The sequence below is a fragment of the Simochromis diagramma genome, unplaced genomic scaffold (assembly GCF_900408965.1).
Source record: "Simochromis diagramma unplaced genomic scaffold, fSimDia1.1 OVJJ01000313.1, whole genome shotgun sequence".
Lineage (NCBI taxonomy): Eukaryota > Metazoa > Chordata > Actinopteri > Cichliformes > Cichlidae > Simochromis > Simochromis diagramma.
In genome coordinates this window covers 945,488-955,120 of record NW_024387372.1, presented here as the reverse complement: position 1 = coordinate 955,120, position 9,633 = coordinate 945,488, and the positions used below count along the sequence as shown (strand labels likewise).

The following is a 9,633-nucleotide window of genomic DNA, read 5'->3' as shown; positions in this document are numbered from 1 at the left end:
GAGCAGCTGCTGCTCCACATCGAAAGGAGCCAGCTGAGGTGGTTCGGGCATCTGGCAAGGATGCCCCCTGGGCGCCTCCTGGGCGAGGTGTTCCAGGCATGTCCCACCGGGAGGAGGCCCCGGGGCAGACCCAGGACACGCTGGAGAGATTATATCTCTCGGCTGGCCTGGGAACGCCTTGGTATTCCCCCGGACAAGCTGGAGGAGGTGGCTGGGGAGAGGGAGGTCTGGACCTCTTTGCTTAGGCTGCTACCCCCGCGACCCGACCTCGGATAAGCGGATGAAGATGGATGGATGGATGGATGGATAACGTATCTGACTGATATTGACCCTCTTGTCCCGTTTATTCTGGGCTCGTTCCTGTAAGAGCTTTGGGCCTGAAAGTTTGTAGTATAGAGGCCCTTAGCGGTTACTCGGTGGCTGTTACTCACTACATTAGCTAAAGCTGCACGTTTTGCAGCGATCTCGTATAGAAACTATTCTGCGCGTATATAAAACAGGTCCGCGGCTCCGAACCATACTAAAGGGACCTCTGGCTAATATGTCGGGTTCGTGTCGGGCTCGTAGCTGAAAACTAGCTTTACTTTGTTGTCTGGGTCAACTTTGCTAGCAGAGACCGAGAGAGGCGTTGAAAGGCTGCTCCAACTGAGCTTATTGTTTCAGAGGAAAACACGAACACAGTGTACAGTCGAGTCTTAATAGCTTACTTACAACTGGGCTCGTCAGGCTGCAGTGGTTATTATTATATTTACATGCTTCCAGCTCCCGTTTTTGCTCGATGACAGCTCGTACTTTTCCTTTTTCTCCCTCCCTCGCTCACAGACACATCACGGGTATGACAGTCCATTCTCCCTGCAGCACCGACTACACTGCCCATGAGGTTACATTGTTTAGGGCGATGCCTGTAACACTCTGCTATTACCTTCATATTTAATCATTTTTTGAATAAATTTTTTTAAAAATATGTGTTGGCCCTGCGACAGACTGGCGACCTGTCCAGGGTGTACCCCGCCTCTCGCCCTATGACAGCTGGGATAGGCTCCAGCGCCCCCCGCGACCCTGAAAAGGAGAAGCGGAAGCGACTGGATGGATGGATGGATTTTTTAAAAAATATTTCTTCACGTCATTACATGGGGTCTAGTAGAGGCGACATGGGCCATGACATTGAGGCACAGGCATCAGAGCCTCTTAATACATGTTTTGTTTGGGTTTCCACCAGCGTGGAATTACCAAAAATAGAGAGGACATAGCCGAACATATGAAACAGGAAAATACTGCCGTGTAATCCCTTTATTTCAACAAAGTAACTGTATTCTGAATACCACCCTTTGAAACGGTAATTGTAATGGAATACAGTTACTCATATTTTGCCACTTTACTGTTCAAGTAGTACAAAACAAACAAAAACCCACAAATATTTCCTAAAATGTTTTGTTTGTTTTTTAAAATTTCAAATATTTTATAAGAGGACAAAACTGCAAACATGAACACAGATTTGAACTGTAGCCTTTCATTGAATGACTAAACAAACACACTGGTCCTGTCTGTGCACACGTGACAGCACTTCTGCTGTCAATGCGAATCAAAGTGCAGACATTAGTACACATACACTCATATCGCCTTCATATTAAATCATTTTTGGCTTTTTAAAGAACTTGTTTTAAAATTGGACTCAACACCAAACAAATCCTCTCTAACAAAAAAGTCACTTAAAATATGGGCCACAAGTGACCCCTGGGCCGCGAGTTTGATACCCCTGCTTTAGACAGAGGAGAAAGTGGAGCATTACAATAATCTAAGCAGGAGGAGATGAAGACTTGAATAAGCATCTCCAGTTCACTTTCTGAGATAAAAGCTGCGAGTTTAGTAATTTTACTTAAAAAGAAAAAAAAAAAGCAAGAATGGGTCAGAGAGTTGATGTTTGCATCAAAGACCGATGAACAACCAACCAAAGACTGTCAGCTTAAATGGATTCTTTATTCAACTCATCAAGGTTAGAAGAAAAGACACAGTTGAATGTAATCCACATACAGATGGTAGGAAGCAGTTTTAAACCTAATAGTATGATGTGATGTCAGAATATACAATGATTAAACTTTAAATAAGGATTAAAGTTTGATCACTTCAATTCTGTTTTATTTATATAACACCAAGGCTGGCTCATGGTGCTTTATATTGTAAGGCAAATATAATAACAGAGAGACCCCAACAATCACCAGACCCTGTAACACAACCTTACACTATACCCACACACACACACACACACACAGTCCTGAGCTGGTTCAGCTCCTGCGTAGGACACAGCTTCAGCTCAGTTCCCCCTCAGCTCCATCTGCCACGACCAGTCGGGGTGAGGGGAGGAAGACAGGACAAAGACACACTGTGGAAGAGAGACAGAAATTAATAATAACTAATGGTTGAATGCAGAGTGGTGTATAAATAGAGAGTACACAGACATCAACTGTATTCTAAAATTAAATACAGACTCGGGTTCATTTATGGTGCTGATGGAGTTCGTACTGATTCCACGCTGTGTGCATGGAATTAGGAATGCTGTTGTTGGAATGTGTTGGAGGGCTCATTGATTTGAAAAATTCTTCATTGTTCAGCACATGGTGAATTTATTTACATTATAGAATAGCATCGATATAAATATGATTAGCAAATTATTTAAAATATTGTCAAACTTTGAATTTTAAAAATAAGAGTTTGAGCAATTCTGAGACCAATATTTGTCTTAGCTTTTATTTTTTCTTGTTGCACCTTTTGTGCCTGGAACAATGGCGTCTTCAGTCTTCCTCATCACCCTATCTGGACATCATTCTGAAAGCCATGAGCTTTGGTCCCCACCTGACACGCAGCTCTCACTCACTGTAGCTGAATCAAGTAGCTGTCATGCAACAGCAGCCTCATTCCAGGCGATAGTTACAGAATGTGTCAGAACCAGGTGAGGGTACCCAGAAGATCTGAAACACATGAGGAAGGGTTTTGAAGACTCAAACAGTTCTCTGTTAAGTGGGCTGCAGCACTCTTGACTTTGGGAATGGCTCCTTTGGCCATGTACAGACCAAATGGAAGAACACTAGGACTGGTTTGATGAAAAATGTGATGAAATCAAGCAGGATGACAAAAAGTGTCTCCATCAAGTCAACCTGTGCAACCCCACTGCAAAGAAAGATGCACACAATGCCATTCATAGTGCTATTCAGGAGAAACTGCACCAGATGCAAGACAGAAAGTGTCAAGATCCAGGGTCACACTGACAGGAAGAAACTGTATGATGCCGTGAAAGACGTCTGCAGTCCCAAACCCTCAATGTCATCCCTCCTCTTCGGTGCAGACAGGAACACAGTGATGACTGATAAGGAAAGGATTCTCGAATAATGAGGCGAGCTCTTCAACAGAATCCCGAGCTGCCCTTTTTCAATCAGTGATGAAGCCATCGATTGTCTTATCCAAGTGCCTATCAATAAAGCACTGGATGAGCCGCCGATGCTGTCTGAGACCCAGAAAGCAGGAGTTCAGATATAACGCACATTAGACTGAGTATTTGAAGGGAACCGAGACCACGTGTTCAGGAGTGCAGCTAAATTTACACACACACGCTAATATTGATAAATCACATTGTTAGCATGGATATTTGTATGTACAGAATAAATGAGGCTGCCGGAGTGCTGCTGACTCTGTGTGCGAGATGGGTCAGCAGCAGGGAAATAAATGCAGGCACTGCTTCATGCTACTGCACACAACACACTCAATGAAATGATAGTTTCTACTTTGGACTGCACCAGAATAAAAAATAGAAGCACCGTCTTTAGTTTTGTTAAATTTGTTAAGAGAAGCTTCATGAGGTTTCAGTGGATATGTTTCACCAAATGGCATCATGGCAAGCCACAGCTTTATTTGTATTGTAATACATGAGCACAATAAATTTGCCAGTTACAGATACAGCCTGAACTATAATATTAAAAAGAATGACTAAGAGTAAAACTGAAACTAAAATAAAAACATGCACACAGACCTTTATCCATCCACTCATTAACCATAGGACACATTCATAACATCATCCCTATCCTGAACCCTCACTGTAATTATCACCACTGAATGCATAACCCTGTGTGTGCAGTCAAAGAGATACAAAGGTTTCAGGTACACAACTCTCCTTCAACCATTCTTTCTCCTGCTTTCACTCTTCATTTAACTGACCTTCTCTCTGTATTGTTTTCATGTTAGACAGTATTGGATTAATTAATGTGCATGACATTAATTAATCCAATTAATAATGGATTAATGCCCAAATCTCAGGAAGACACCCAAAACTCCAACATCATGCATGGTCTGAAAATCAAAACCAAACATCACCACATCAATGCTTCAGCCTGGTTACTTATTTTGGTGCCGTGCAGTCAGAGCACAGTTGATGCAGATCAAGCAATGGAAAATAAGATGATTTGGTAGAAAATGGGTCTAATGCTGAGAACAGCTACTTCTGAGTCGTGTCTGCTTCTGGCACAGCATCACTCTCTGTCGTGGGTTTATAAAAATGCCTTAAATAAACACTAGTGTCTGTGTTTCAAATGAAAACTAGATGTTGAATGTGTTCATAGCTGTTTATATCATGTGTAGCAGCATCACTAACCAGTATTCATAAATGTTTGAATTTGATCTGTGGTCCAAAGAAGATCCACTCAAGAAGATCCACCAAATCTAGATAAGGTACTCCATTTTACAGTTTCCTATCTAGTGTGGTCAAATTACTTGAAAATAGTAATTAGTTACTAATTACTTCTCCAAGAAAGTAATCCCGTTACTTTACTGATTATTTATTTTCAAAACTAATTAGTTACTTTATTATTTAGTTACTTATCAAAAACATGATACACAACCTGAATATGTAATAAAGCAACAGACCTTTCAACCCATGGCTATTGCTGTGACAGAGATCCGTGATATGCGGATGACGCTCCAGACGGGAAGACGGAGCCGTCGACTGAAGAAGTCAAGTCACAACAGATCCCCGCCTGGCACTAGGCAGTGACACAGTGCCAGGGAGAGAGAGCCTTTCGCAGCAGCTCGACCACTCAGTGGATGGCAGAGGTAAGGACGAGGCCCAGGGCCTGTCCCAGGAGCAGAGCAGCTGACCTGCACCATTCACTACAGGGGAGGGACTGGTGGCTCAGGCCCGCAGTGCTGGCCACTAGGCCCAACTCAAAGGATGTCAGGAGGGAGGAGGGCAGCTGGAGGACAGCTGAGCCTATGCTCCGAGTCCTCCCCGCCTCAACTGAACAGAGCCGCCTCAGCACGCCTGAATAGGCTCCTCAGCTTCTTCATAGCAAGGTGGCCGCAGGGTAGACAGGCAGTCCCATCAGGCAACCCTAGTCGTCTGACCGGAGCCAAGCGTCATAAACATCAACCTCCTGACAATCAAACCTCCACCAGCCCAGGCCTCAAGGAGGCGGGGCCATGGGAGGGAAGGCTGTGGGAGGGGCCCGGAATCAGGCGACCCAGACATGGGTTCACCCATCCGGGCCCCACTCCAGTGGTAGCCAAAAAGGATGGAAGTTCATCAACATCCACCTCACAATAATCAACCTTCACCGGCCCAGGCCTGACAGAGGCGGGGCCATGGCAACTACCCCCGCCATGCATGGCAGCAACCAACTGTGGGCAGGGGACCATAAATGCTGGGAGGCAGGGCACTCAACTGCCTGCAACCAGACCAACCAGGCAGCAGTGCCACCTGAGACAGGAGGCGCTGAGGCTGTGTGATAGCATCAAGTTTGAGGTCCACTCTAGTAGATGGGACCTCAGGAAGGGCTAATTCCCACACCCAGCATGCTCCAATCAAGAGCTGAAGGGACCCATCTCGTCCGACACTGTGCCTGGGGACCAGCAGGGGGCAGCCCAGGGACAGGTGGGCAACACCGGAGGAGAGGATGGAAGCTTCTTCAACATCCGCCACCTGATAGTCAACCTCCACTAGCCCAGACCCCACAGTGGCGGCGTCATGGGAGGGAATCAGCAACAGGTATGGGAGGGGACCCAGCCCATGGCCTCCCTAACTGGTGTCACAGCAGTGGCAGCCATGTTCCCCATAGTAGCTTGCTCTCTCATTTTTGGAGGCAGGACAAGGGGGAGGGGCGGGCCATTTAATGCTTTTTTTTAAAAAAAAACAAGCACGGTCCGCCTAGTTTGTGCTGGCAACAAAGTGGTGCATGCATGCGTGAGCTTCTTCAGCCAGCAAAGCATGCTCAGGCTGCTTTTATGTAGTTATTTATTTTCCCTTTTTGCCCAGGCAAAGCCACACAGCTCGTGCCTATTGTCAAAAGCCAAAAATGCCATACACAGACATGTTTGGGACATGTGGGCTGCCATACCTCTGCTACCAAGCAAGGGGGCGGGGCCACACGGTAACCAGGAAGTGCTAACAGGTATCCGGCACTAGCCCCAACCTGAATTCCCCATTCACTGTGTATTAGCTTCCGTGTCACACTGCGGACAGGTGAAAGCGTATGCTTGGAACTCTGACACATTTCCCCAATGTAGCCAAGCTACGAGCGGAGCCCTGCTGGCCGCGTTAACCCGCGAGCTACGGGTGATACGGCAGACAGGCTAACCGACAACAGCGAACACTTGGAACGCTGAAGCCGTATCCCCTCTGTGTTTATTTACATAGCAGCCGAGCTCCACAGTGCCTGACAGCGTATGCTTGAACGCTGAAGCCGTGTCCCTGCTGTGTTTGCTCACTGTAGCCGAGCTACTCGCTAGCCGGCAGCCGCACAGCGTGGTCCGACCAGCGCATAAGCCTGTTTCTTTCGAGGCGAGAAGCCGGGGAAGGGGGACCAACCAAGGGGAAGCAAAGGGACAGCTAGGGGGAACCAAGCTAAGGGATACCAGGGCATACCGGGGGAATACCGGGGAATACCAGAGGAGAGGCAGCGCGCATGGAGGATCCCGAAGCATGCTCCTGATGGACGCACATACATACAGCACTCTGAAGGCACTCTCACACACACACACAACATAAGTGTAGATCAAAAGATCACCGGTGTCACGTCTGCACACCTGTTTTATAGAGATTGACAGACCACGTGACTTTCGCGCATTGAATTGTGGGTACAAGTGGCAACAACATCAAAACACTGCATCAAGCGCTAGCATTTCCAGCACGGGTAATCATTAATTCTGCGGTTTTAATCCATCCATCTTCATCCGCTTTATCCGAGGCCGGGTCGCGGGGGCAGCAGCCTAAGCAAAGAGGCTCAGACCTCCCTCTCCCCAGCCACCTCCTCCAGCTTATCCGGGGGAATACCAAGGCGTTCCCAGGCCAGCCGAGAGATATAATCTCTCCAGCGTGTCCTGGGTCTGCCCCGGGGCCTCCTCCCGGTGGGACATGCCTGGAACACCTCACCCAGGAGGCGCCCAGGGGGCATCCTTGTCAGATGCCCGAACCACCTCAGCTGGCTCCTTTCGATGTGGAGCAGCAGCTGCTCTACTCTGAGCCCCTCCCGGATGGCCGAATTTCTCACCCTATCTCTAAGGGAGAGGCCAGCCACCCTTCGGAGGAAGCTCATTTCTGCCGCTTGTATCCGCGATCTCGTTCTTTCGGTCACTACCCACAGCTCGTGGCCATAGGTGAGGGTAGGGACGTAGATCGACCGGTAAATTGAGAGCTTCGCTTTTACACTCAGCTCCCTCTTCACCACGACGGACCAGTGCAGCATCTGCATTACTGCAGCTGCAGCCCCAATCCGTCTGTCGATCTCCGGCTCCCTTCTCCCATCACTCGCGAACAAGACCCCGAGATACTTGAAAATCGATCATCGACCTACGGCCTAGAGCGTCCTGGTGCCACGTGCACTTATGGACACTCTTATGTTCGAACAGGGTGTTCGTTATGGCCAAACTGTGATTAGCACAGAAGTCCAATAACAAAGCACCACTCGGGTTCAGATCAGGGAGGCCGTTCCTCCCAATCACGCCCCTCCAGGTCTCGCTGTCGTTACCCACGTGAGCATTGAAGTCTCCCAGCAGGACAACAGAGTCTCCAGGTGGAGCACCTTCCAGCACCCCCCCCCCCCCCCAGGGACTCTAAGAAGGCTGGGTACTCTGAACTGCCACTCGGCGCATAAGCGCAGATGACAGTCAGGACCCGTTCCCCGACCCTAAGGCGCAGGGAACAAACCCTCTCGTCCACCGGGAAAAAACCCCAACGTACCGGCAGCAAGCCGAGGGGATATTAGAATACCCACCCCAGCCCGCCGCCTCTCAACAGGGGCAACTCCAGACTGAGACAGAGTCCAGCCCCTCTCCAGGAGACTGGTTCCAGAGCCCAAGCCATGCGTAGAGGTGAGCCCGACTATATCTAGCCGGTACCTCTCAACCTCACGCACTAACTCAGGCTCCTTCCCCACCAGAGAGGTGACATTCCATGTCCCTATTGCCAGTCTTGGCAGCCGGGGGTCAGTCCGCCAGGGCCTCCGCTCCTGGCCGCCACCCGGCACACAATGCACCCGACCCCTATGGCGCCTCCTGCGGGTGGTGGGCCTGCGGGAGGATGGGCCCATGTCTCCTCTTCGGGCTGTGCCCGGCCAGGCCCCATGGACTAAGGCCCGGCCACCAGACACTCGCCCTCGGGCACCCTCCCCGGGCCTGGCTCCAGGGCGGGGCCCCGGTAACCCTATCCCGGGCAGGGTAAACTGTTCCCTCGATATCCTTTTCATAAGGGTCTTCTGAATCGCTCTTTGTCTGGTCCCTCACCCAAGACCAATTTGCCATGGGAGACCCTACCAGGGGGCAAAAGCCCCCAGACAACATAGCCCCTGGGATCCCTGGGACACACAAACCCCTCCACCACGATAAGGTAGCGATTCAAGGAGGAGGTTTTAATCCCTACTTGCATTTTATGTTTACGAGTTGCAGTTCTGTACAAAACGACGGAGAACACGGCAGCTCTGTACGAAGACAGACGTGATGAAGAGGCAAAAAAAAAAAAAAAAAAGGTACGAGGAAAAAAATCTAAGGAGTGAAAGAGTCAGACCCATACGAGCATACAGAGTGGAGTAAGGACGTTAGCATGCTGCCCAACTTTCATCACGCACATATTTATTATTATATGGTCCTAAGTGTGAGTGCACACACTCACAACATGTTTAGTAACTTCAGATCCTGCAACAAGCCCAGGTCCAGTTTACTTCGGTGATTTGGACGATTCCATCTCACAGCTGCTGTTACAGGCCAACGCATCTATTTGTTGTTTCAGGTTGTAGTGTTACACAACATTTTCAGATCTAATAGAAATAAAATGAGTGTTTCGTAATTCATTCAATTATTGTCTTTATTTATAACTGGCATTATTGTTTCGTTCTATTATAGAATCTTACGGGAAAGAGGCAAAATTGTAAAAAAAAAAATCCATCGTGCTTTATTAGCTGCTTCGGTGAAAAACAAATCAACAATGCAAAAAAACAAAAAAAACAAAAACCATTTCAAAACAACATACTGGAAAACAGTTATTCATCACTTGATTGCTTCAATACAACACTTGGGCACATATATGCGGGACGTTTTGTGGCTGTTTCGATCTCGCTCTCTCTCTTAACCGATCAAATCTGGCTGTGTTAGCAGCTTTAA

General features: G+C 48.1%; 1 long non-coding RNA gene across 1 annotated transcript; it reads left to right on the top strand.

Annotated features, from left to right (window-relative positions):
- Positions 1-6,705: 6,705 nt before the first annotated feature.
- On the top strand, positions 6,706-8,984 carry LOC120719358. The gene is made up of 2 exons (XR_005692668.1): positions 6,706-7,190; positions 8,883-8,984. It is a non-coding gene; the product is annotated as an uncharacterized LOC120719358 (long non-coding RNA).
- The last annotated feature ends 649 nt before the right edge of the window (positions 8,985-9,633 follow it).